This window comes from Zonotrichia albicollis, chromosome 6 (assembly GCF_047830755.1).
Source record: "Zonotrichia albicollis isolate bZonAlb1 chromosome 6, bZonAlb1.hap1, whole genome shotgun sequence".
NCBI lineage: Eukaryota > Metazoa > Chordata > Aves > Passeriformes > Passerellidae > Zonotrichia > Zonotrichia albicollis.
Window position 1 is genome coordinate 31483523 of NC_133824.1, and position 27679 is coordinate 31511201.

The 27679-nt window shown below is 44.1% G+C and overlaps 1 protein-coding gene across 2 annotated transcripts in view; it reads left to right on the plus strand.

The window, feature by feature from the left end:
* Positions 1-27679, plus strand: part of LOC102062874 (transmembrane protein 263) — a 202515-nt gene that overhangs the window by 165936 nt on the left and 8900 nt on the right. The gene's annotated exons all lie outside the window — the stretch shown is intronic.

Below are 27679 nucleotides of genomic sequence, written 5' to 3' on the forward strand. Positions count from 1 at the left end.
CCTGATTTGACTATTCATACATACGCTGAATGCAGTACTCCTTAGCTGTAATTTAGGGAATAAGGTAAATAAATAGGGATCTAAGTTATCTGCAGTGTTGCATTAACCCTACATGTGATTCAACTTCCTTTTTCCTCCAGGGAAATAAAGTCCATCTCTGGTCTGTTAAGGTCAGTCTGCTTATACTAAAATTTAAATTACATTATTTTAACTGCAATTATTTTTCATATTTAGTTGAGCTTGGCAACATTTTTTATAATCTAAGTATGTTTGAGGAAAGGGATGGGAGGTAATTACTTAACCATTTTCTCATGTAAACCTCTATTTTTCTAGTAATGTTCAATGAGGAAACAGCAAGGGAGAGCCAAGGAGATATTGCAAGAAATTACTATCTGAATCCTATCCTGCCTGTGAAAGACTTCTAGTTGAAGTGTTCATGCAGAAAATAGGAGAGGCAGATGCAAGTCCATCCTTTCAGGTCAGAGGGCTTTCCATTTTTTAAGAAAGTCCCTTTCTGAACAAGTTAGAGAGTGTTTTGAGGCCAATGCCCTTAGTCATGCTTCTTGCAGTCTTGTGAAGGTACTGATGGTGAGAACCCTGAGTTGGCAGGATGCTTTGATTCCACTTATTCCTCCATTGCATTATTAGTTATTTTTGCATAGAAAAAAATGCTAAAAGAAGTCCAATTAGAAAAAAACAGAGTAACCTAAGTATATAGTACTCCACTAGCAGTTTGGAGATAAAAATTTGAATCTTTAGGGTCATTAAGCCTAGTTTTCTTCTATCCTTGGTGAATGTGCTCACCTCTGAGCTATTACATAAAATTTAATGCCCTGCCAGTTTTGTAAATCCAGCCATTCATTTTCATAATTTTTTTTCCTTCTAAAAAGCACTATAAAGGGCATGTTGTTTTCTGGATAAACTCGAGTGTTTCCTGTTGAGCAAGGCAATGGTTTCTGGTTCTGTCTTCTCTGTGCTGAAGGATTTTATACTGAACTCGAGTTGAAGAAGATCTTTCTTTCAGTTAATATTTTTTTCAAAAAATGTCTGTTTCAACATGCTTGGGATGGTATTATTATTTTGTTACTATTATCATTGTCATCATCATCGTTGTCATCATTATTAGTACAGGGCTTGGGACCAGCTCTGGATTATTTTGAATGGGTCTGCAAAGTTTGTTAAGATAACTTAAGATTTGTAAACATTTGCAAAATGCCAAATTTGCAAAATTTCAGAGAGCTCAGGATCTCTGTTAAAAAGCCATTCTGGGACCAAAGGTTGAATTTATGGAAAACCACAGGTCAAGTCTAGTCCAGCAAGGCACAAAGACACCTGCTTAATTTTAAGGAATATGCAGTGTCCTATGGACTTTTATGAGTCTCATGGTTTTAGGAAGCATTTTTCAGGACTGAGGTAGAATTCTTGGTGCAGGACAAAATCAACTCTTTAATGAGCTTAGCAGAAAACCCCACAGGCATACTCAGCATGTGCTTTTTAAACATGTATAATTGGGTCAAATGAAAACTAATTCCCACTGGAGTCCGGCCATGCCCAAGGAACCCTTCCAGGATTATTCTTTGAAATCCTTCAGGCAGAAATATTTCTATGCCAATTTATACTTCAAAACCTTTTGATTGTGGAGCTGTTCAAGAATAGGCTAACAAGATTTCTTCTTCTATGAGAATTTTTCCTGTTCTCCATATCCCTCCCTCTTGCTTTCCTCACTGGTTCTCAGCATACTGGAAAAGGTCAGAAGCAATTTGATCAAGTGTCCCAAGAAACTACTGTCTTTGAAGAGGGTGCAGGACTGTGAAATTTGAATATGAGAGGTTAATCTTTTGAGAAATTGTTGGGTTAGAAATAGAGCTTTATAATGAAAAATCACCTTTGAACCTTATATCTAAGTGTTTTAGGTTAAAGAAAAGTATGTCCTTCCATTGGGGAAAAAAAAGCCTTCCTACCAAAGGTGTCTTCCCTCCATCTTGCTGCCTGGTTAATGTATTTGGGCTGGGGTATTTTCTCCTTTGATACATACTCTGCAAACACCAAATGAATTAACAGTCCCAGAGGGCTGTCAAAATGCAGAAAGTTATAAATTAAAGACAGACTTAGCCTAAATTGGTGTCTGAATTCATGAATGAATTGACACATGGCTATGCTTGTTCTCTGAAGCAAGAGCTGTTGAATCTCTTCAGCTACTGACTTTACCCTCCCTCACCAGAACTGCACAGCCTTTTCTTTAGCTGATAGTGCATAACAGATGCTGTATTGCTGTTGAAGTGTACATTATTCTTATCTGCTGGTAAAAGTTGCAAAGCTGTCTGTTTACTTATTGATACAATCTGAGACTTTAGAGGATCCCTGGCACGTGGTAGCCTGTGCTTTCTCCTTGTTATCCCAGCAGGATTTGTCTACAGTGGAGACTGAGCATCTTCAATTTTGCTATAGCTCATTTAAAAACATGCAGGAAGTCAAGCTGCAAAGCAACTAGTTAACTTTGCAAGTGGAGGGGGAGGCTTACACATGCCAGTGCTGTACATTAAATCTGGTTCTGATTTGGGTTACACATTTCACTGTCAGGTCTTTTCAGTAGTAGCAAGATTCCTCTTCATAACTGAGATATGAGGTGAGAAACCCTCCAACACTTAGAGACAGGCTTTAACTCAAAGTGCTTGGTGCATTTCATTTTGATCTTGGTTCTCTGATTTCCACAAGTTCCACTTTACTTTGAGATTCTTGGGTTGTTGAAAGCTGACACCCAATGTGATACTTCTCGTAGAAAATTAAGGTGCACTTGCCAGAGGACAGTATCAGCCCTCCCTGGTATGGGTCATTTAATGTGTCATCTCTGCTAAATGCATCTTCTCTGGGATATTTTTCATTCTTGACAGTGTGCACAGACAATCTATTGAAAACAAAGGGGAATTATTTCTTGGTTTTTGTCAGTGAGGTCTCTCTTTGGTTTAGGACTGCTGAGCAGAACAGCTAGATTTCATCTCTGGATGAACTTTAGTCTTCATGCTCCTGTAGGAATACCTGCAGGCAAGGAGTGTTTAACTTCCAGCCAGTGACAGGAGAGCACAACTGATATCATATACTTTCTCTATCTGCAGCCTTCTCGTGTAATAATACATAGTTGTCACTTTCCATGCTGGACTTGGTCAGCAGGGAACTAATAATGTCCAACAAAGGGTAGAAAAATGATGATATCTGTTTTGTTTTGAACAGAATAGTTTAGGCTTTCTGGCTTGCCTTTTTTCTTTTCTTTTCTTTTTCCTTCTTTTTTTTTTTTGGTCTTTTTTTTTTTTTGGTCTTTTTGCCCAGGAAGTTATTTTAGTGCTTCTATAAGGAAAAATAAGTGCTCAAGATGGCAGCTGCAGGGGGTGGATTGGTCACCATGCTCCAAGCAACTCAGTAGAGCCAAGTTCTGCCATAGGGGCCGGCTCCTGGTCATGCAGAGCCCATTAAAAAGGGAGAGAAGCCTGCTGGGCTTGCACAGCCAAGGGCAGGGTCTGGCCCCAAGCACATAAGTAGCCTGCTGGGGAGTGCAAGTCTTGGGATTTTCCCATCAGGCAGCAGCCCTGATGTTTGGTGAATTCAACATGAGGTAGACTGCAGTTTAGCCTAATGCACACTGATGCTTTGGGAGGGCCCAGAGCTTTAGAGTTTTGCTGCATTTAAACAAATTAATATAGTCATGGCAGCAAATGACTGTGATTTTTCCTAAAGATGCACAAACTGTGCGTCTAATAGAGACCTGCTATTTCTCAGAAACTAAAATGCTGCTTCACTAAATGAGGCCAGGGAGGATGATCAGATGTATAAAGAAGGAAAACATTGCCAGACAGTATCTGGGACTGGATAATTCACATGAAAATACTCCCTGTGTCAGAATCAAGTAGTCTCTGTGATAAGAAAATAATTTTTCCCCAGCTCAGAGGATATTGAGTACCAAGATTTTTACATCCTCTTAAAAACAGCCCTTTGTTCCTATCAGTGCTGGTGGTTTATTTTTTTTCCAGTGGACAAACATTGATTTTTCTTGCTGCAAAACCCTGCATTTCTAATGGAGCTTGAAATTAACACGATTTTTTTGTGGTTGTTGTTGTTTACCTCCTTGTTTGCACACCAACAACCTAAATGATGTTGGCACAGCTTGAGGAACAGGTTTCTTGAAGTTTTAGTTGAATGTAACAGGGAAAGCACAACACATCTTTTTCTCCAGGCACTACACAAGTAACGACAGCCACCTGGTATTGAGGGGTGGTTTTGTGTATCTGTGACATGATTGAAAGGCTTGGGACAGCTTGCATTTGTTTAAGGTATCTGGGATCCAGAGGGCATTCTTTATCACACTCTGCTGGGATGAGCTCAGTGTGCTGCACGTACAACCTTGAGGTAGCAGCTGCTGCAGTACCCTGTAATTCTGCTCCAAGAACCTATTCCTATGGAGAATCTTTTCCCATGTTTTAGAGGAACCTTTTATGAGGTCTGTAAATTAATCAGAGATATCTTGATTCAGAGAAAGTGGCAATTAAGCTGAGATGAGCAGTGTTCCTAAAACTGTCTTATGTATCAGAATTCCCAGTTCCTCCCATCCTTATACATTGGGATGCTGAATTGGGGTGGTACCTTTGTACAAAGCCTTGGTTGATACAATAATCTACTCTTGTCCAACTAAATTTTGCAGTTTCAACTGGCTATAAATTGCAGCACATACCTGTTACAGTAAGTTGAAAATCTAAATATCTGACTATTTTTCTGAAACTTCACAGCTGTCCTTTGGTCACAGTACCAGTTCCCCTTAATCCCCTCATTCAGAAGAATCCTTGTAGTTAGAGATAATGGTCGTACAGTATGGCTGAATTTCTTTGCTGTAAGTTTGATTAGATAATAATAGCAACAGATTTCTCCCTTCCTTTGATGTTCACATAACAGATTTTTTCAAATTATGTTTTAAAGCCTGTAACTGGAAATTATTAAAGATAAGATACTCCTGAGCTCTTGCACTTGGGACCTTTTGATAATGTGGGTTATTTGAGAGAGCTTTTTACCCCTCCACAGCAAGAAAGGCTGTGACTGAATCCCAGCTCTGCTGTCAGCAATTTGGATCCATACGGGCCTAGTCTCAGTTTCTTAACCATCTCTTGAATAAGATGTGATCTTAGGCAAGAGCTCATGCTTGTTTGTATTGAGAGTGGGAGATAAACACCACAGAACCATTCTATATCAAACCTAACTGGCATAGTGTCCAGAGTATTAGGTCAGCAATTTTCCATCAAATTGCTATCAGTTATTGTTGATCCAGTGTCAAGGTCATGAATTAAGAGAAAGGATTTGGGCAGTTTGGGGTCAATATCTGAGCAGCTCTTATTCAGTGAGTAAGCTCTTCCTATCAAGGTCCTTGTTAGCTACTGCAACTGGAAATACTTTTGAAATTATTCTGTTAATGTACTATTCTACTTAGGAAAATGACTGAGCAGCAGTGTGACACTCTACATTTTGTGTTTGTTTTCACTCACTGACTTACAAAATCTGTTCACTTTCCATCTCCAGCAATGATTTTTCTTCCTGCCAGAGGCACAGACTTCACCTGGGATCTGGAAAAATCAATCTGTGGCATTGTTGTCACAGTGGAGCAGACATCAGGCAGGACTCAAGGCACATGTCCTGGAAGTGCAGAGCATCCTCATTGGTGCTGCACTGCAGGTTCCCAATCTCCTCCTCCTCTCTCAGCTCTGCAAGACCAGGAGTTGAAAATTTATGCATGTTGGTCAAGACAGTAGGTTTAAAGTTTAGGAGGGGCAGGGAGCAGAGATGGTGGATAAGATCACCATTTCTCAGCACTGCCTTTTCTTGCTCATTCCCTTTGGTTTTCTTGGTGCAAAGCCCCCAGAGGTGAGGCTGTATTTCACAGTAGAATCACTATCATGTGGGAGAAAGCCAAGAAATTTGTGGTCTAAGACAGTTTGGAGGAACTAATTTGGGGGTAAGTCAGCAGTCTTGTGTCAGTGAGATAAAGATGTTAATGAACCAGCACCTTTGTTCGATCAAGTTTATTGCAAGCCAGGATTAGAAAGTTTTTTTCTAAGGACTTCTGCATCTCTTGGCTGCGATGCTGTGGGGCTTGACTCAGCAGCATTCAATGGCTTTCCCTGCACTGTGTTTTACTCCTATTCATTTCTGCTCTTAAGATTGAAATGTCGTATTAGATTAAGAGTTCTACACATGTCAACACCATGAAAGGCTTCCCTTTCACTTTAGCAGGAGAGGGGACTGAGGTACTGTGCTGCTGAAGGCGTCTGATGGAGTTTGGCTAATAAGATCTGATTTCATGAGGTTTGCATCCTATTAAGGCAAGAAGGGATCAGGCCTGTGAGCGTGATAGAAAAGTGCAAACACAATAAAACTGCTCTTATGAATATTAATAGGCCTTGAAACAATACAAGGCAAAATGGTGATGAGGTGGGGGTTGAGCAACTGCTATCTGTTGTAGCACAACAGCCTCCCTTTCACCTTGCTTCTGCTTGCAGCTCATCGCTCACAAACCCTGACAGATTTGGGGATGGGGCTGGGGAATTTGATAGCTTCCCTGAACCCATTTCAGCTCTGCAGCTTGCAGCCTCTGTGTAGGTATGAGTGCAACTAAAGTAGCTGATCCCTGTGCACCAGTTGTCAATCTTCCCTAGCAGCCCTAACCAAGCCAAGGTCTACCCTTCAGCTATCCAAAGCATTGTTTTTAAAAGTAGCTTGGCTTATTCTTTCTAATCCCCTTCATGGGCAAGATACCATCCATATCAACGATCTCTCTGCATCTCTAACCTCAGTATCAAACATTGATGGGTAAAGCTCCTATATTTCCCTGCATTTCTTGGACTGGCTCACAACCACGGCTCTGTCTCCCTCTGCATGGATTGCTTCCTCAGCTGTAGCTCAGGAAATTGCTGGTTATGTTTTTGCATGATCTGTCCAGTGATGCACCAGCTTTGATGCTTTTCTGCAGTATTTTCACAGAGGAATCAATTAATGCCTGCCTGGTATCATCCATTGTAGCTCACTTTTCCTGCCTGCCTAGCAAAGAAGCACACTTCTTTGTGCAGCTTTATCTTTTGAAATGAAATGCAGGTAGGACCCATCCCAGAATCCCACAGCAGACCTTCCCTAGCCCCATTTTATGGACTGAGACACAGAAGCAAAGGAAATTAGGATCAACAGACAGTTAAGACTAAATCTTTTGCTTCGAGTGTGCTCCCATGACCAACCCTTCAGCAGCCTCCTGCCCAGCCACCAGTGCCACTCCCATTTCTTCATGCAGCAATTGGGAGCTGCCAGACCTCTGGGCTACAAAAATTCAGGGCATGTACTGGCCTTCCAATTTGTTCACATTTTATTTCTTACAATGTTCATCTCTCTGCAGAAGTGTCTGAAATCCCCAAGACATTGATTATATTTCTTTAAACACATTTCTTTATCAATCGAATTATTTAGTAAAGAGGTATGTTCATATTTTATTGATATAATTTGTGGTGTAATCTCACTCCTTTTCCCTTAGCACTTGTTTAAAGAAAACAGTATTTCATCCTCTGTTGCTTTGGTTTGTTTGTCTTTCATTCATCCCTGAATCTCTAAACATTTTAATTCTTCTTTTGGGGGAGAAAGCTGACTTGTGGGGGTTAAGTGACTTGCTGCCATTTGTAGAAGCAAGCAGCAGTCAATGAGAAACCAGCCTGCTACTCTGGCACTGGCCACACTGAAGTGGCATCAGGCACCAGATGAGCCAATAGTGCTGTTCTTCCATTTATTAGTAAACTGACTGTGGGGGAGCTTTTTTAAGACGGCCCCACTAAGAGTGATGCTTTCAATTGCTTGTTAATGGCTTCACAGCTTGCATTGACTTTCTTGCTTAACTGCTTTCTTTCTTCATCTCTTTGCTGGTCCCTTAAGTTGCTTCCTGCCTCAGTTTCCCATCTGTTAACTGGGGCCAGCTGCATCAGCTTGCTTCAGTGCAAAGGTGGATGCATCAGAGCCATAAAGGATTCTGACACTGTGAGGACTGTAGAAGTGGGACACCAAGATAGCCCTCTTCAGGAATCTGGCTCTGTATTAACAGAAAATTTCCCTAGGAAAATGGGGCCTGGGCAGGTTTGACTGAAGCACCTAAAGCTTGTTCAAGAAGTCAGTAATGGTAGCTTCATTAAAGTGCCCTCTGCTCTTTGGTGGTAGAGAATTGAGAAGCCACGTCCTGTGCCTGTGCCATCATCTCTGGCCCCTGGTGGTGAGAGAGATGTTTTATACTTGGCCTGTTCAGGGAAGGGCTGCTTGTTTGTGTTGTATTTGTGGCATAATTACTAATGGTACGTTTTTATTAGCCAAGCTGTCTGCATTAAAATGATAGATTTTTTTGTATTATTAAGAACATCCAAGGGAGTCTCCACAGCAGCAGGAGAAAGATGATAATTTTTCGTTTAGCTTAAGAGCAGATGGTTACAGAAACATTCTGTGTAAATAAATTAAAGAGAAGCCACCCTCGCTAATAGTTAACTAAACAGGTTTGGAAACAGCCGTCTCAGGACCAGGCTTTTCTGTTCTCTTCCTTTCTCACAAGAGCTTCATCTGCTCTTCAGCTTACAGGCCCATATGGATAGGGTATTAATTAAACCAATTTGCTTTTGGGCCAAAGTCATCTAAAACAACTTGAGTCCTGCTAGAGCAAGACTATCACTCTCATGCAGCTTTCTTGAGCACTAGAGAATACTTAGCCAGCCTAAGCATCTGGGTTGTAATCAGTGTTGTTGATAAGCATTTCCACATGCCTTTTGTTATGGTAGCAAGGCTGTGAGTGATCTGAGAGTATTACTACCATTGCTGTATTTTAGAGTTGCATCCTGCAGTCTCTGATGAGTGCTGCAGTCACAATGCCATGCTGCCCTCAAGAATTTCAACTCAACAAAACAAGCAGAAGTGAAGAAATGAGAGGGAATTAGGGAAGGAAGGTAATTTTGTAGCACAAGGACTGCAAATGCCTCAAATATGGTTACTGCAGAAGAAAGCAGCTTCTCTTCTCATCATCCAAAAGCAAACAACAGATACTGTAAGGAGAAAATTGTGAAAGGCCTAGAGCTCAATAGGTTCAAAAATTGAAAAGCAGCAAGAGCTTGGAGGACCAAGAAAGCTATGCTTGATCTTCTTTGAGTGGTTCTCTCTACCCATAGAGTTGGAATAGGAAGGTTGGCTGGTACTCAGAAAACTGTACTCAGAAAACTCAGTACACTGTTGGGAGAGGACAGTTCCCTCTTCTGTCTTTGCAACCAGACTGATGCAAAAACATCACCTGGGCTTCTTCCCAAAGTCTCCAGTCACACAACCAGGATTCAATATGTTTGTCAGAGGTTTTGTAGTCCTGGGGAGTAGCAAAATGCAGCTTGTGCCCATAGCAGGAGGAGATCACATGCTGATGTCTCGGTGGAGGCTGGAGCTGGAGGAAAACCAATCCTCTTCCTAGTCTGGAGCAGGTACTTGCCTGGGATGACTGGCACCATTTCTAGATTCCAGCAGAGATTTTTCGTTGGATATGGACATATGAAAAAGCCTGATACAAAGTAATTAGAATATTGCCATTACTGAGAGTAATGCTTGGATATTGTACAGCAAAAACTGATGACTACTGGCAAATATAATAGAAATGTAACATTTGTTAACAGTACTAGGAAAAAAACCAAACTGTAACCTAACTACTGGTAACAAGAAGTGTTATATAAACTGAAAGCTCATTACGGGGTTGAGAGAAGAGAGGGGTTAGAGGTTAGAGTACCTTAGTTAATGAAAGAATTTCCTATACCCTATTAGTATACTGAAAAGCAAAAGCAATTGTAGATTGTATAAGGCAAGCTGTCCCTTGAGGGAGAAGGCAGTATCATGGCTTTGTCAGTTCTCTCAACACTACCAAACACCTCATGCAAGGAAATCAACATTAGACTGCCATGTAGAGAGAGGGAAAGGCTCTAGGGGGACAGTGCAGAATCCATTGTATACATGAGAACTAGAAGTGTTTGGCTTGTTTAATCCAGCAAAACAGAGGCTGAGAGGAGATATGAATGCTCTCTTTAAACACATAAGAGGGGCAAACACCAGGGAGGGAGAACTGCAATTTAAACTGAAAGGCAGCATTGCCACAAGAGGAAATGGGTATAAATGGCCCATGAATAAATTTAGGCTGAAAATTAAGTTTCTAAGCAAAAAAACAGTGTGATATTTAGATATCCAAGTACAAATACTAGGGTAAACAACCTAACTGTTTCTAAAATAGGATATGGTTACTTTTATAATAACAAAAAAATGTGCTTAGCTGTGGCTCCTCCACTACCATACCTGATACTGGCAGACTGAAAATTATTATCCTGTGTTTTTTATATTTGTATACGGGAAGATCAGCCTGAAAAAAGCACTCTCCATATTTTGTATTTCCAGAGTCAGAGACATCATATGTATAGCTTGTGTGCTTCACTATAAGTTCTACTGTTTAATTCGTCATAATTAAAAAGAAGTTCTAAACAAATGAGGGTCTGCCCTCAAAATTATGAATTTAAAGTAAAACTTGTACTTACCTCATTAGCTATGATAGGGTCCTAATTTATGAGAGTAGGCTCTTTTTTTCAAGACCTAGGACTGCTTCTAACTTGGGAAATGCTTAGATGCAGGTGTTAACAGCTATAATGTCAAGACTCAAATTGTCATTTGTGCACAGTGAAAATTTCCCAGCCATCCTTAACTGCTGCTGATCTTTCACCACCCAAAGCCAGTGACAAGCCTGTTCTCAAGCAACATATATCCTCACTGCATCAGTGACTTTGAAAATTGAGAAGTGATCTGTGTGTGGTCTACCTTTCTCTTGTTTGATAGACTGATTTTTTTCCTTCCTTACTGTAGCATTTAAACCAAAGTCTGTGTGTCTCAAAGCAGCAAGCTGCTTTTAAAGAAGTAGCTTGCAGTGAAGAAAATTCCTTTATTCACTAGAAGTAACCACACAGTGAACTGCATTGACCAGAATAAAATATGTAAGGTTTTGATATATGATATGCACTTCAGTGCATGACAGAAGTATGGATTGAGGGGCATGTTTATGCCAACAAAAGATTTTTGTCTAGACAAACAACATTCATATACTACAGATTTAAGATTTTAAAAGCTACAGGCAGGTAGCATCCTATATTTTTTCTCTAAACCTCCTTGTTAACAATTTCTTATCCAAGCAGTGTAAGGTAGAAATGAAGGCAGAAGGTTTTAAGGAGGTAGAATGGAGTAAAATTTCAAAGCCTTTCCAACATTCCTATTCATTCGCTTTCTAGCATATAGGGTAGTTGAGGGTTAAATGTCTGAGCTGTGGATCTGCAGCCTTTTGCTGGCTGGATTTGCAAAACTGAAGGATTTTTACTTTGATTAACAAGATAATTAATGCTCTATTGTAAGCATAAGCTTCACTGAGCTTTCTAAGTATTAATTTCTTACCTTGACCTCAGAGACTCGCCACAATCCTTAATGCTGTACAGACCAGACCTAGGGTGTCTATTTAAAGACCTCCAGTGCCTTTAGCCAGTGTCTCTTTTCTGCCCTGTATTAAGCTCCCCTTTGGCAATGGTGCAATTTCATAGCTCCTAGGTGGTTTTTTTCCAGGTTTCTGTCAATCAGCTTAAAAAATTCTCACTGAGATCATTAATGCAGTGAAGTCATGTGAGCCATGAGAGTCAGGGTCAGGAAGCTGTGAGCCTCTCTGTCACCAGGGGACAGAGGAGAGGAGGCTGGTAGCATTATAATGGGGCAGCTTGGATGCCGCTCCCCTGTGCTGACCCAACACCAGTCCCCATTTCTTTGTCCTCCCATTCCCTCTGCTCCTCCTTTCACAGTGGAAATCAATCCCACAAGTGAGTCTAACTTGCAATAAAGTCTTTGTACTTAAGTTGCTGACTCCAGAGAAAAGCTGGATATTGTCATCAGTCATTTTGCCTATACAATATCTCTCAGTAGGCAAATTTTCTGCTGGCAGCATCCACTGTCACTCTTGAATCTTTTTGCAAAGTGCCCATTAGGTAGCTCCAACCTATACACTAAACTTGAGAGAATTCAGAGTTACACATCAGGAATCTGTGCTGTTCTGAATATCCTGAGTGAGTAACTCTTCGTAAGTAACAAACTGATGAACCGTGGTCCTGAACAGGAAAGGTTGGGTGTGGGACCTCTGGTCTGTTAGCTAAGGAGGCTCAGACATGATCTGGGAGATCTCCCAGAAATTAAACAGGTGGCACAGCACAGCTCGTTTAGTGTAAATCAATCAACTTTAAATCAACACTGATTCTGCATTTGCAGGTCTTACATTATAATTAAATGTGAACTTGAGATGCCTGAAAGTTTGCAACCCCTGTTGTGATGCTAAAGTAGTGGGCACCTTCCAAACCTGGGATACATGACATTTCACCCAGGTGGTTACTGCCCTGCTGACCACTCCTGAAAACGTGTGTTTTCTGAGACCAGGAACAGCCCTTCTAGACAGATTTTAGTTTTTCCAGACCTAACAACTGCCTTTTCATTTCCCACTGTTTACAGATGGAAACTTCGGTGTTCCAGAATCTATCATCTTAGTGAAAGCTAATTCCCAGACAAGCTTCAGTTTTCCATGGACAGCCTGGACAGGTTGTGGGGCAGAGGAGGCAGGTGAAGGTACAAGTGAGTGGACTGCAGTGCTGTGTCTGTGCTGCAGTTCAGTGGTTTTCCTGGCATTCAAGACCAGCTGGACTGAGTACCTAGAAACGCTCCTCCAAACATGCCAGCTCTGTCTTGGTGCACTGCCTCCTGGGAAGCTCTGGTATGTAGAATCCAACCATCCTCTGGGCTTGCCATAAGAATAAATTTGTAAGCAGACTGGTTTTGGCTCTTGCTGTAACAGTCTCTGAAAAGAGCCATTCTTTCTGTCTCTCCTCCACCTCCCTCTCAGAGACATGACCAATGTTTTCCACAAATGGAGAAATTTACAGTTCTCCACATATAGTAGCTCCTGCCAGAAATTTTGTTTTAGTTGCCACAGCAACAACTTAATGGATTTTTAAAGCCCCTGCCACTGGCCCTGCCTCTGCCCTGTTTGTTCTTCCTGTGCATTCCCCCAGCAGCGTGTGAAGCTGCAGAGGCAGTGACTGAGAGCTCTAATAACCCAGTAATGGATCCAATTATGGCCGTTGGTGCTTCTGTTGAGAATACATGAATAAGTAAATCCATGCATAAGGATGAAAGAGTGTGTTTTTAAAGCTGCCTGAGCAGTCTCAAGGAGTGGTGGCCAGATTGCTTTTGCCAGGCCCTGGTGGAGGATGGCAGCTGAGGACTCTGCAGCCACTCAGCTCCCCTCGGGACCATGCCAGCCCACAGGCTCCCTGGCTGATGGCTCTTGTCTTACAGACATGGCCTCACACCAAAGCATTTGGTTGTGCTTCTTCCAGTTGCACTTCAGATGTCTCTGTGGGGACGCTGAGTGCTGCTGTGTCTACTGACAGAGCCTCTCCTTTGATAGCAGCCCAAACACTATAAATAGCACTCCATTTTCATTAGTAAGTGTCACTGTGTTCACATGGGTATGAAGGTTGTGGCTGGGAATGGATTAGAAAGGACAGAAAAGGTACTAGCAGACTTTTGCAAGAAAAGTTGCATGCTTTGAGTGCTGCTCTATAAGTTCAGGGTGATCCTTGCATCCTCTCCACACCACCAGAAAATCTGTTTCTTCCTGTATCACTGTGTTTCCTTCACCATCTACTGATAGAAGAGGCATCCATCTTTACCTGACTGGCACACATGGTGACACACGTGTGTGGCCTTCTATCATCCAGCAGTTGATCAGACAGGGGAAAGTGCCCTCTTCTGTTCCCAATCTTCCTTGTTGCCTTTTCTGAGCTTATGCATGGAGTGGCAGGAGAATAAATGTCTTTTGGATGGTATCTGGCAGATTTTGAAAAGAAGGAGTCTAGAGTATCATCTGTCCCAGAAGAGAGCTGAAGGGACAGATATCTGAGCAGGAGAGCTTGGCTGCAGAAGACCTTTCCACACCTTTCTTTTCCCATTCCTTGCATATCTGTGGTGGCAGGAGGACATGGTCGTACTCCAAGATTCAAACAGTGAGCTCATCACACCTAAAGTCATTTGTAGGCACCAAGTCCTACTGTTATGTATATACAGACATAAATCCTTATGCTTGTTCTAGCTGCTCTTCCTATGTCATTGTCCATTTGTCCCAGACCCCAGGGTTGCACAGCTGCACTGCTTGGGTTTATTTTTCTGGTACTCTCAGAGTGTCTCTGTGTGGATTGGGTCAAACCGACTACCAAGGCCATAGAGTTAATTCCCCAAAGTCAGGCTTCTGTACTTTATGGGTAGAAGTTGGTGAATCTCTTGAGAAAATTATGTCCTGTAAGACACCTAGTGGCTCCTGTAAGCACAAGGGTGATGGTGTCCCATTAGTGTTCAGAAAGATCTGTGAAAGGGATTCAGCATCAGCATTTTCTGGATTGAAACCGCAGTTTTCTGAGGAGTTGTTGGAGGGCTGCTTTACAGATGAACCAGTGAGGAGTAGGCTGGGAAGGGCTAACAATACATCTGTCATTGGGTGTAGATCTCCCTTGGAAACCTGAGATTCCTTTCTATGCATGCTTGTTCTTTATGGCCTTTCTTCCTAAAGTGAGGTCTTGCTTTCCTGCCCTTCAGGGACTTGCAGAATTTACCAGCCCTTGTTAACTGTTGGAACTCTGAAATATTAGGTAGGAATCACAGTTTGGAAGAGGTCCCTTGTAGTGGTTTGACCCTGCTGGATGCCAGGTGCCCACCAAAGCCACTCTTTCACTCCCCTTCTCAACAGGACAGGAGAGATAAAATATAATGAAAACTCACAAGTTGAGATAAGGATGGGGAAAGATCACTCACTGATTGCCATCACAAGCAAAAGAGACTCAACATGATGAGATTATTTAATTTATTACAAAGCAAAATCAAAGTAGGAAAATGAGAAGTGAAACAAATCTTTAAAGCACTCTTCCCTCCACCCCTCCCTCTTTCCCATGCTTAATTTAATTCCCAATCCTCAAAGATGCAGGGAGACAGGAATGGGAATTATGGTCAGTTCATCATGTGGTTCCTTGCTGCTGTTTCCTCCTTAGGGGAAAGATGCTTCTCCTGCTCCAGTGTGAGGTCTCACTCACAGGAGAGACTTCTTCAGCCCGAGTCCTTCCCACAAACCACAGTTCTTCACAAACTGCTCCAGCGTGGGTTCCTTTCCATGAGCTGCAGTCCTTCAAGAACAGTGTCCAGCCTGGATCTGCCACAGGGCCACAGGTCCAACCAGCAAACCTGCTCCAGCCTGGGCTCCCCACTCCTTGGGTGCTCCAGTTCTGCCAGGAGCCCGTCTCAGCCTGGGCTTCCAGCGGGGCACAGCCTCCTTTGGGCATCCACCTGCTCCAGCCTGGCATCCTCTGGGTTGCGGGAGGATCTCTGCACCCACTCCATGGGCTGCAGCAGGGACACAGCTGCCCCACCAAGGTCTGCACCACGGGCAGCAGGGGAATGTGAGCTTCGGTTCCTGGAGCACCTCCTGCCCCTCCTGCACTGACCCTGGTGTCTGTGCAGTTCTTTCTCTCACATATCCTCACTTCTCTGGCCACAAGTACTTCTGAACAATAATTTTTTTTTTTCCTTCTTAAGTGTGTTATCATGGAGGCATTACCACCATTGCTGGTGGGCTTAGCCTTGTCCAGTGGTGGATCCATCTCATACTGGGCTGGCATTGGCTCTGTCAGACATGAGGGATACTTCTGGAAGCCTCTTATGGGACCCAGCCCTGTAGCACCCCAGCTACCAAAAGCTTGCCATGCAAATCTAGTACATTTCTGAAAGCAGTTTCTGGTCAATGAGCTCATTTCACTTCCGATCTGCCTACATGATCCAGATCCTAAGAAAGTTAAAAGTACTCTGCAAAATGAGATATTCTTTGATATTTGACTCCCAGACATCAGGGGGATGAGAAGAGAGTTAAAGGGTGGCTCATCTCCTCCTTGTTTAGGTGATACCTCCAGGTAAAAGGAGTGATTCTTTTCCCCCCTCTCCTAACCTCACCTAGCTGTGTCACTGGAGAGTTCATTTCTGTTATGCATCATTAATCTGAGTTTCTAATAGCAGTAAAAGACTCTGAACTTGGTTGACAGAGAAGTTAACAACCAGTTTGCCTGAGCCCTAACACTTGATCACTTAGCCTTGGTTATTAACTGCAGGCAAGGACCAGTTTCTGGGAGATAATTGGGGTCATAAACAATAGCAGTGTAATGGAGAGCATGCCCTAGGAGAGGGACTAAACATATTCAGCTGCAAGAAACTTACTGCCTTTGGATGGCATCCAGGTACTGCCATCAGCCAGCTCGGGAATGGGCAGCCAAGTTGTTGCTGTAGGGGAGGAGAGGCCTTTAGTGCTTGGCAGAATGCAGCTGTGCGTGCACAGGATGGCCCCAAGCTGGAGAGATGCTTGAACGCAGCCTCAGGAGGCTTGATAAAAACTTCTTAAACATCAGTCTGGAAGTTGGGGGTTGGAGGCCAAGTGTCTTTTAGTCCATTTCAGAAACAGGACTCAGCATTTAGGAGTCGCAAGTTTTGCAGCCTGGGCTAGTTTAGTGATGGCAATTTGGATTTTCCAAGTTGAAGGTCCCTCTTGGCCTGGTCTTGGGTGCCTTTTACCTCATGGAGAGAATGTGGAGACCTCTCTTGCAACTTGGGCAGCAGAACAGAGGCACCTCATCCGTGCTAACACCATCCAGAATGAGGTGGAATGTTTGATTCGGGCCCAGGGAGCTCTCTGCCTCTTCCAGATGTGCCAGAGCTCCTGTGAGATGTGTCACCCAGTGGCCACTCTGTGGGCCAGTGCCCTTCCCAGCCCTCTCCTCAGAGACCACTTGCAGAAGGGCTTCACTGCAGCACAGGTGCTCAGTTTGTGACTCCTGCTCAATAAATTGAAGAGCAGTGGTATTTTCCTCTTGTACTGGAGTCTCTGTCAGTGTCTCCTGGTCAGCAGCTTGAGGAGTGGCTGCATTTTCCTCTTGTGCCAGTCTCTGGGTTGCCTGCTTGGCGCACAGAGAGGAGCCACAGTTGCCTCCTGTGGTGCTGGAGGTACCAAGGGTGTGCAGTGCCCCTCTTCCTCTGGAGCACCAGGCAGGGCTGGCTGGTTCTCTGGCACTGGCAAGCTTGCCCACCCTGCTGCCCCTCCCAGCTGCTCTCTGGGGCCAGAGGCTTCCAGCCCCTCCAGCACTTCCTTCTTCTTGCTGGTGGCATCATTCAGGTGCAGGTCAGGAGGTGGTTTCCACTTGTATTCCTGACAGGAGAGCAGGGGATTTGCAGAGGTTGCCTGGCTCCCTCCAGCCAACACCTGCTGAGCTCTGCTTGTGCACAGCAGGCATGAAATGCTAAGTGGGGGCTCCTAGGCCATTTAGGCTCTGTGTTGTTGGAAAATTAAGATTCTTCTGCCTGGAATCCCTCAATACAGAGTTAGTTTTGGTAGGGAAAAGCTTTAGAAAAACACCAAGAGCTAGGAGGGTATTTAAATAGAGAAGTTTTTTGTCTGTAGTTTGTAAAATAAAACTCAGTTTCTGACTACTGAGCCCATTAAGAAACCCTGCTGGGAACGCAATATACACAGGGGTTCTCCAAGCCAAGACAAGGTGGTTGTTTCAGGGGAAAGCTTGTTGGGACTGGAAGAGAGCTTGATGGGATTTCTGATGTGCCATCAGCCTCTGATTAGATTCATGTCACTCCAGTCACTCCCTATATGCATCTGATTGGAAACAAAGGGAAGAAAAAGGTGCAAACGAGTTTCTGCAATGATTGCACTAGCCAAGTTAGAGTGTGGCATGGTGGGATCTGGAGTTTCAAAAGTTTTATTCTGTCAAGAAGGAGGGTAGCATGTGCATGCATGGGGACCACAAGCTGAGCTGGAAATCCTTATGTGAAATCTGGGAAGAGCGTGACACATAGATCCTGCAGCTCTGCAGTGTGGTACTTGAAAACATCCTTGGATGCTCCCTCATTTTTAAAGGAATCAATTGTTCTGCACTGTTGCTCCCCTGTGTGTACAGAACTGCAGAAGAAAATTTAGGGGAATCAGTAGGAAGGTAATGTTGCTCTTAATTTCCCAATAGTAGAAGCATGACAGCATTGCCAGGCTGGGCTGCATCACAGAATCAAGACAGTAAATGTCTTAACTTGAAGGCCTGAAAGGCTGCTGTAGGTGTGCTGCTGATTTTTTTTTTTTTTTTTTCACATAGCCCTGTTCTGACAGCCAAGTTGGCTTTGCTTGGCTTTGCTTCACAGCAGGTAGATACCAGAGAAGGGTAGTGATCCAGAGGGGTCTGGGATTCTCCAGCCTTTCAGCCTTCTGCAGCACATCACTATCCCAGTCAGGCATATGGGAAGATTTTCTGCAATTGTTAAAGAAAATGAGAGCAGAAGTATTAGTAATGTTTTTGAAACTGATCATACATTAAATCCCTGCTGGGAACTGGTTTAATCAGACTGAAGGGACATCTTTGAGGGGACTTGGAAGGGAAGGTCTTGCTGAAATGGGTAGGAGATTGTTTGATATTCCCCCTCCTCCTGCAACAGAGATGCACTGCAGAAACTCTTCAGGAGAACTAAAATCAGAATAAGAGAGGGAATTGGGCTCTCTCACTTAATAGACTGTGATTCTACTACTTTATGGTCAACTGGTCTTCTCCAGGCAGTGACAGGAGATACCTCAAGCCAGAGTCAAGACTGGCTCAGGAGAAAGCCAAGAGGCATAGGGGCTCCTCCCTTTCAGACAAAGCACAGCCTGTTTATCAGGCCCTCCCATGAGAGTGCAGGGACTGATTTGTGGCAGCAAGCAGGAGTCTCTCTTATTCCAGATATTCCTCCAACTATATGAAGCACTAATCTTCAAGGGAGGCCTAGATATCCTAGCATTTCTGAGAGCCAAACTGGACCCTGGCTCCATGGCAGTCCTGCCACAGTATCAAATGAGTCCAATTTACCTGCAGCACCAGGGAGAGCCCTTCAGTGACCACCCAAAAGCCAGGTGTGCACAGCATCCCTGCTGTGCTGTGTTGAAATCTGCCCTGGAAAGAGGAAGTCCATGAATATGGAGGGAAGCAAAGGGAACTGTCACACCGTGTTCCTAAGCAGCAGCTCTTTGTCTGTGCAGTGCAGAGGCGAGGTTTGATGTCTCTTTGGGCAGTGTTAGTGCTAGCTCTAATTTATGCATTCCAGGCTGAGATTTCCAGGTGATGGGCTCACTGAAGAAACAGGTAGCACCAGCTGGCTCTCTCTGAAGTGACAGGGTGAGGGAACACTGAGAGGTTTGGGTGCAGAGCTGGGGGATGATTTTTGCACTGGAATAGATCTAATAGTCTGAGACATGGATGAGTCCCCGTCCTTCTCTGTTCAGCCTGGCTGTGGGGGAGGGATGCTCTGCTTGTTTGCTCCCAGAGGCACCATACCTGCCCACTCATGACTGCAGTGCTCTCCCCTTGTCAGCTGAGATGTGAAACTGAATTTTTGAGACTAGGCCATCAAATACCTTCCTCTAGCAGAATAATAAAGGTCTATCCTGCCTATTCCTGGCATACTTGAGCATGAGGAGGCAAGCATATCTGTACCTCCCCAGTAAATCCCCCACTCAGCTGCTTCTGTAGGATGCAGCTTTTAGCTTAGCTGCCTTGTTATCCTTTGGATAGACAGAAAGATCCCTGGGTAGCCTCTGGGGTGAATGGGTCATTCCTTTGAGTCAAAGGTCACTTAAAATTTGTGCCTTTGTTTTTTGAGCTGCCATTCATTCTTTCTTCAATTCCTCCATGTGCCTTGGAGAGGACTAGGGAACACATAATCAGAATAAATGCAGGATTTCTGAATATTTCATTGGTGCCACCCATCCTGCTGAAAAGCATCAGCATCCATTGCTCAACTGCTCCAGGAGTTGAAAGAGGAAATGTCTTGACTTGGATCCTTCCCTACTACCAAGGCAGGATATGTTCCCAACTTTACTAGGAATATTTTTTGATAAATGCTTAGATATCTCAGCTGTATAATGCTCAAGTTACAATCATGTGTTTCCAGAGATTAAACCTTTGATAATATAGTGGCAGAATACACAACATATTCACGGCAGTTTGTGAAAAAATAGAGGAAACTTTTGATGTCTGATCTTGGCAGCCTAGAACACCTTCCTGTTAGGTAGTCTCACTCCTGTGCTTCTCCCCAAACTGCTGTTGGGACCTAACTTCATGTGCTTTTTTGATAAATTGTGAGTTAGCAATACTGTCATGGGAAGGAGTTTTAGCCTCACTGGACAGAGGAGGCTCAACGGAGCTGCCTTTGTTTAAAATCCACTGGGTAGCACTGGAGCATGGAAGAAAAGTTATTTCTTACATAAGCTTGGATTATGTTATTTGCTCTCCATTGTTTGTAAGGGCCTCATAGCACCGTGAAAATTACCTTTATTTCTCTATGGATTTCGTCCTTTTTCATTTTACAAATATTGATTTTTTTTTTCTCCTGTGTCTTTATCAGAGCTGAATTAACAAGACTGTTTAACAAGATTCTCTGATTCTTTTGTGGTCTTTTTGTGTCAGGTACTATCACAAGCAGCTGAAAGCAGCTCAGTGTAGAATGTGCAACCACTGCTACAGAATTGACAGAGGAGGTGATGTGCCCTGACAAGAGCTGAGCTAGCATGGGTCAAAGAGCAAGCTTAAAAAGATGGTCTCTTCATCCTGGGTGCAAATGCTAGGAAGGGTTATTTGTAAGGAATAAATTTTTCTGTTGGAAAGCTCTCCTCCTCAAACCTTTAAAGCTTGAGGCCACTGAAAATCTTTGAGTCTGCTGGATTACTCCTGTTCCACCCACAGATCCCCAGGTGGGCTCAAAGAGTCCATATTCATGGCAAGAGGTGATTCCTGTCCTTGTGGTCCAAAATCTCAGTGTAGCAGCGATGAGGCTCCAAAAGGAAAAGGAGCCGTTGGTGAAGCTTTATGTGCTCTTTCTTGCCAAGCTTTTAAGCAAGGCACTTAACTGCTCCAAGTGCTTGTAGGTGGAGCAAAAAGTGGAAATTGAAGACAGGCAGGAACATAAAGTTCAAACAAGTCAAGTCTGCTGGCCGCTTTTGATGCTTTTAACACAAGTTCAGGAAAGGTAGAGCCCAGCTGATAGCTCTCCCTTGCTGTTCATACTTGCCATAATGCACCAGTGCATTTTCTAGCCCAGGGCCCAGAGGGTGGTGAGGGTAGGGAGGAAGCAGTCACCATGCTCAGTTCTTTGCAGCCAGCTGGAATCTCTCGCCTTTCAAGATCATCTTTCCACTCTGTCAGCAGCCTTGAGACATCCTGTAGGCTCTTTAGTGACCTGTCTGGCCAGCAGCAAAAGCCCATTTTTGTATCTATTCCACATGGAGAGAGACACTGCAATGGAGATGGAAGGGGAAATGTCCAGATTTCTTTCTTCCTGAAGGGCCAACACCACTGGTAGTTTTGCTTGAGTTTTCTCCTGTGGGCTCATCTTTCTTACAACCATACACCATAGTAAGAGATGATATTTACATCAAATGACACAAGAGTCTTAAACCAGCTGCCTATAGAAAGGGTAAATCCTCATCCTTAAGCCCTTGTGAGCTGCATCAGAAGGATGGCAAGCTTTGGAGAACTTTGTCCTGGTGTGTGTTTGTTTCTCTCTGAGATGAGAGGTTAAGTATGTCAGTGGGAGCTGGGAGGTTGTTTCTAAGTACCACAAGGCCAACCAGTCAGTGTTCATTATTTTCCCCTCTGCAAAGGGTGGACTTCTTCCTTTCCCAGCTTGCTGGGCTTCGAAGAGCTGGGATTAACTCCTGCCTGCCAGCACACTCCACTGCAGGTCATGCAGGATCCCCAGCATGTTGTCTGGGCAGTCACACCATCATGGCTGAAACTAGCCAGGAGCGTGGAGAGGAAGCAGAGACATAGCTGTCAGCAGTAATGCTGAGAACAGAGCTGGGTCTCCAGGCCCCTGCCTCATCCATGTCCTTTCTAGTAGATGATACTACCTGTCTGGCAGCTCACTTGTGTTTTTCTGGAGCACATAGACCATTACCTCTGGACCATGGGACATCCTGTCTTCAGCTTCATTAGAGACCATCTCTATGCACCAGAGTAGCTGAAGTCTTGCAAGAATCAGTGGCTGTTCCTGACAAAATGTTATACCTATATAAAAGAGAGATTTCTGGATCAAAAAACCCAGTCACCCCCTGTAAACAAATGGCAAAACAAAGGAACAACTATTTTTCAAGAAACAGAGACCTTTGTCAGAGGAGATCCTGGCTCTGGTACTTGAAAGCACTTAAGAAGTGAGAGGGTAAGTTTATGCTTCTCCTCCAATTAGTATCTCTTATTGCAAAGTGAAACAGTTTTAAAGAAGTGCAAATTGCTGCTGCTTGGGCCATTGCGTGTGTGTGTGTTTGTGTACGTGTGGCTGGCAGTGTCCTTGCGCTGACTCAAGCCTGGTCAAGTCCCTTGACCATGGGTTATTACCTGCTCTTTGGCCAATCTCCCTGAATTCTTTCTTCAGTGAAAGTTTGAAGTTGCCGTGTTTTTACAAAGAGTTTCTGTTTTGGTGACACGAAGCTTCCCAACAAAGAGAGTCAGGAAGCTCCCAACCAGCTAAGCCTCACACTTCCAGAGTCAGAGCTTTGGCTGCTTCTCACCCAGGGCTCAGCTGAGGAAAACAAGCCACTCCATATCACTGTTCATTTACCCTCCTGAACCCTGTCTCTCTGTGCTTCAAGGTAGATGCTTCAGCAGTTAATACTGCTCCTGGGGCATGTGCAAGGAACAATTAAAGCTCATTGTGCCAGTGAAGAGCCCTGGGGTGAGCTGGGCTGCGGAGACAGCTGCCCCATTTTGCTGTGTGCAGCAGCTTCCTGAACCGTCCTGTTGCAGAGATGAGTAGTCTTGCTGATTGCAGAGTTAAAGTTTAAAACTCCAGAGCTAAACTCCATGTGGCATTTCTAGGCTTTTTGCTGGTGGCAGCCATCATGGTAGCATTTGGTGCCTGGGCAGAGCAGGGCTGGGCAGAGCCCAGCTGTTGAGCCTGCAAAGCCTTTTCCAACAGCTGCAGTATGGGACTGATGGCAGGAGAGAAGCCGGAGTGTTTGAAGAGCAAACGCTTTGTAGCACTCCCTTTAACATTTTGCCTGTGACACTGCAGGATCTCTATCTTTGATCCAAAAATGACAAAAAGGACATGAACAGCAGTTCCTTCCTCTCAGACGTAAATGCTTGTTACAGATGTGACCTGCAAGATTCAGCTAAGCTTTCTCCTGCAGCAGACAAGGCTTGGAAGAAGGTGGTGTTGGTCATTCTATGGAGAAGGGTCCTGCTAGGTGATGGACAGTGAGATTTCATTTGTGCCCAGCATCAGAGTGGTCTCTGCCTGCTTCAGCTGCTTGTGCCAGCCAAAGAGTGCATCACCCAAAGGAATGTCTCAGCTGCAGGATAAACTTGTGTAGCCCCACAATAGCAGGCTGGTGTGCATGGGGATGGGGCAAGTTTTCTTCTCATCTTTGTGATTTGTCTGGAAATTGGAAACCTGTCCAGAGATAAACTGGAAGTTGTCATTGGTGTCTTCACTGAGAATGGGAACAGGAATCATATCAGTGCCAGTCATGACGATACAAGTACAATTTCCTTGTTTAAAGCACTGCACTAACTCTACCTAATTAACCTTCATGACAGCACAGCAATACAAGGAAATAGGGATCATTAACTTCAGTTTTGCTTTACAGAAAGGGAAGAGAAACATTGGTGCCAGTCCCAAGCATTTCAAATTGAGGTAGGCTTGAAAAAGTCACAAGGTTAAAAATAACAATAATCCACTTGGGGTTCTCAGAGCATTAAGAGTGCACTTGAATCAAACTTCCAGTTTTTTCTTCAAGAAACATCAGGACTGGAAACTTCTCTCCCATATATGCTTTTTTGTGACTCAACAACCAAGGCTTTCAGAAAATCACACATTTTCAGTCACAGTGGGGCAGAGGCAATAAAGGTCAGAATGACTTCCTCAGTGTTGCTTTAAAAAGAGCTAGGAAAAGATGGAACTGAACTGTGTGAGTAGTTGACCCTCCACCCCCTGCTTGTTCCTCCAGACCAAACATTTTTCTAGGTGAGGGAACCTGCCTAAATCAACCAGTGGCCACTTAGTAGCTGTCAGAGGAGTAATTCAGGTTTGAACTAGTGACCTCACCCCTTCCTCCCACATCTGCTGAGGGACAGACTGATGACATTGACTGTTTTTAGTAGGCCTCTGAGCAGCCTGGCTGCTTTGTCTGGGGCCCAGCAGGAATGGAAAGATGCAAAACTAGTGCTGCTCTCTGACACTGCTTTCCTAGGTTGGGGCTGTTTTTATAAGTCAATAGGAAAGAGCAACTTGCACAAGTCCTTAAAGTAAAGAGTTCACCCTGCCTGTCATATCACCTGCTGGCAGGGGCTGAGGGCAAGAGTAGTGCCTGTGCAGTTTGTCCTGGGCACCAGCACAGGCTCACATTTTGTATCTCCAAATGCCTGCAGCACAAAGCCCTGAGAAATGTCATGGCAGCACAGAAAGTTGTATCAGTTATTAACAATCTCACTTCTGGCCATAGATCCGTAGATGCTCTTAGGATCAGGTGAGATCTGCCCCAGTGGGCAGGACCGCTGCTCGGGAAGAGAAGCCAGCGGGGAGTGCAGGTGGTGGTGGCCAAGGAGGAGAGTGTGGGGAGGCACCTCTGTTGTGTGGGGTGCCAGCCCCAGCCCAGGACACAGCACTGATACAGGAGAGCCTTTTAATCAACTCTTTTCTCCTACTTATTCTTCTGTTCTAAGCTGCCATGGGGTGAAGTGAAGCTGAATGGACCTGTGAAAAGGCCAGGTCATTGATGGAGGAAAAAGGGCTCTGCAGATTGTGAAGAGCTTTCATGAGCAGCATGGGCTGCAGCTGGCTCCAGGGAACAGAAGCGTTCCCCTGCTTAGGCAGTGTGTCTGTCTCTCTGATTATTTTGTGTATTTCATCTCTGCTGTCTGTCTTGCTCTTGACTCCTCTGTGCCAACAAAATGCTTAGCTCGCTCCATTGTCTGAGAGACTAATTTGCACTGTAAATCTGATGCTTATCTTACATGACAGCTTACTGTGGGGTTTATTGCAATCCTGAAGACAAACTAACCAGGGATGGCTTGAAAGCTTTCAGCGCATCATCTGGAATATAGAACAAATATGACCCATTTCAGCTTGCCACCAGGTTAGGATGTGGTCCCTTGTGATTGGGGTCACCAGAGATTTATCTTCTTCTGTTCAAATCTATTCAAACCTGAGCATCTTTGGGTTTTGGTTTGGTTTTTTGTATATTTGGTTGATAGGCTTGGGATTTTTTTGGTGAGGTACATCTTCTGCTTTGTATTGGAGCTGTTAGAATGCTTCTGCAACAGCCTCTCACCCTCCCAGGGCCAGATCTTCCATCCCTTCTGCCTGAGGAATTCTGAGGACAGTGAGAGCGGCTGCAGACCGGGTGCAGGCAGTGTGCAAGCACTGGTGCTCCAGTGCGCTGCAGCTTTGTTGTCTCTGCCAAGCTTAAGCAGAAAGAACCTTTGTCCTTGCCTTGTCTTCATTAGTGTTTCCTGACACTTTGTCCAGTATATTCTACTCTCTGCTGGCAGAGTAATGTCCTCCCTCAGTCTTGTCTGCAGTTGCCACCTTCTCTCTGGTTCGCAGCTGTCCACCTGCAGGCATTCACATTCCCTGTAAGAGATTCTTACACTAGTGTAGTTCAGATAGCTAGGCAGCTCCAGAGGCATAAATCTTCCTACAGATAGGTTCCAGGTAGCCTAAGATGCAGTTTTACTGGGGAAGAGCCAGAAGGATTATTGCTACTTTGATATAGGTCTTGGTTCTGCAGCTGAGCATGCCAGTAGGTGTTTAATGCCCAAAGCTTCTGCATTGCAGTCCTCTGGGACACAAAGGATCCGTTTCCTCACATGGGGAGCAGGAATACAAGACCTGCCATCCTTGAAGAATAGTGGTTGTTTGGAGGACCACTCTGGCTTTTACCTAGTCCTGCTTTACAGTTGCATGGATTTCTGGACGCCTCAGTTCTTCCTGCCCTTGGACTGCAGACAAAACACAGAAAATGGCTGTACTGGATAAGCACTGTGGAGCAGTTGAGGACTTAGCAGCTAAAGTGGACATGGAGCCAATGGGTCTCAGCAACATTGAGGGAGAGGAGAAAAAGAAAACCGCTTGAGAAACTGTTGAGGAATAGGTAAGGAATAAGTTGTATAGTGGGTAGAACTGTACACTGGAAACTCTGTACTGGCCCTTCTCCAGCTCCATATTTCAGTCCATGTTATCAGATAGATCAGAGCTAGTGAGCATCAGACTCCTTGCCCAAGGGAGACCTCTGTTCACACTGGGAGAAGCTATGGGGAAAATGTATGAATATAAGAAAACTCTAAACTCTGCAGAATTTTAGGGGAATCCAGGACAAAAATACTTAGGGAAGGATCATCTCACCACCTGATTCTGGTTTAGGGTTAGGGTTGAGAGAGTCAAAGAGCCTACGACTCCATGAACACTGCAGCTTGAAAAAGCTGGCACCACTGCCACGGTGATTGCAGCAGGGCCCCAACATTGCTACTCCCGCATTCTTCTGATGTGGAGACCCTTGGTTTTATATTAGGGTTCCTCTTAGGCTAATGGGGAATATTTCAGCCCCTTCTGCTGGGCTGTGATAAGCAGGATCTGGATGCTTTCACAAAAAATTGGAGCCTGATATCACTTTATACAAATACAGCAAAACTGCAGTGATTGAACAGGCAGCAATATCCTTCTGTAGTTCTCTCCACCTAACAGGATGCTCCAATGAATAAAGCCATGGGAGCTTCCATCCTTCAGGAAAAGATCTAACAAAACTGTTGGATAACCAAATACGTGCCAGCATCATTCTCAAGTAACTGCTATTTAGCTTTTTACAGACCTAACTCATATTCTGCATTTTTTTGCTGATGCTCACTTTGTGAATCATTGAGGGGGGGAAAAACAGAGCCTATAAACTTTTAGGTTTTCTGCTCCTCTGACACAATTTGTTGTCCATCTAAAAATTATTCCTACTTAGCACCATCTGCAGTTGCAGAAGCACAAACATTCACCACTTTGCTGTTTCTGTAATGGAGCTGGAAATACAATATTCATTACCCCAGCTGAAGCTATTTTCTTACACTGTGAGGTCAGAGGCATTATTTCATTCTGGAGAATTAGAAAGATTAACAGGTTGGGTGGACTGGCCACCAGTTCACGTTCTAAACTGAATCAGCATCCCAGAATGGAAACTTGGATATCAGTGGATTTGATATCACCTGCCCACCACCTCTACTTTTGTGGGTGTTGTCACTTGTGTTCAAACACAGAACAAGCTACAGTGGAATAATAAAAGCAGAAAATGAATTCTCATAGTTGGACCTGCAAACCTTCCACACCAGCTCCCCGTGGATTTCAGGGTGAACCCACTTCTTTTTTTTCCTGCCAGGATTGCTTTATTGTGTTTTTCAGTTATTAGTAACTCATCTCATGCACAGAACTGGCAGCGAAT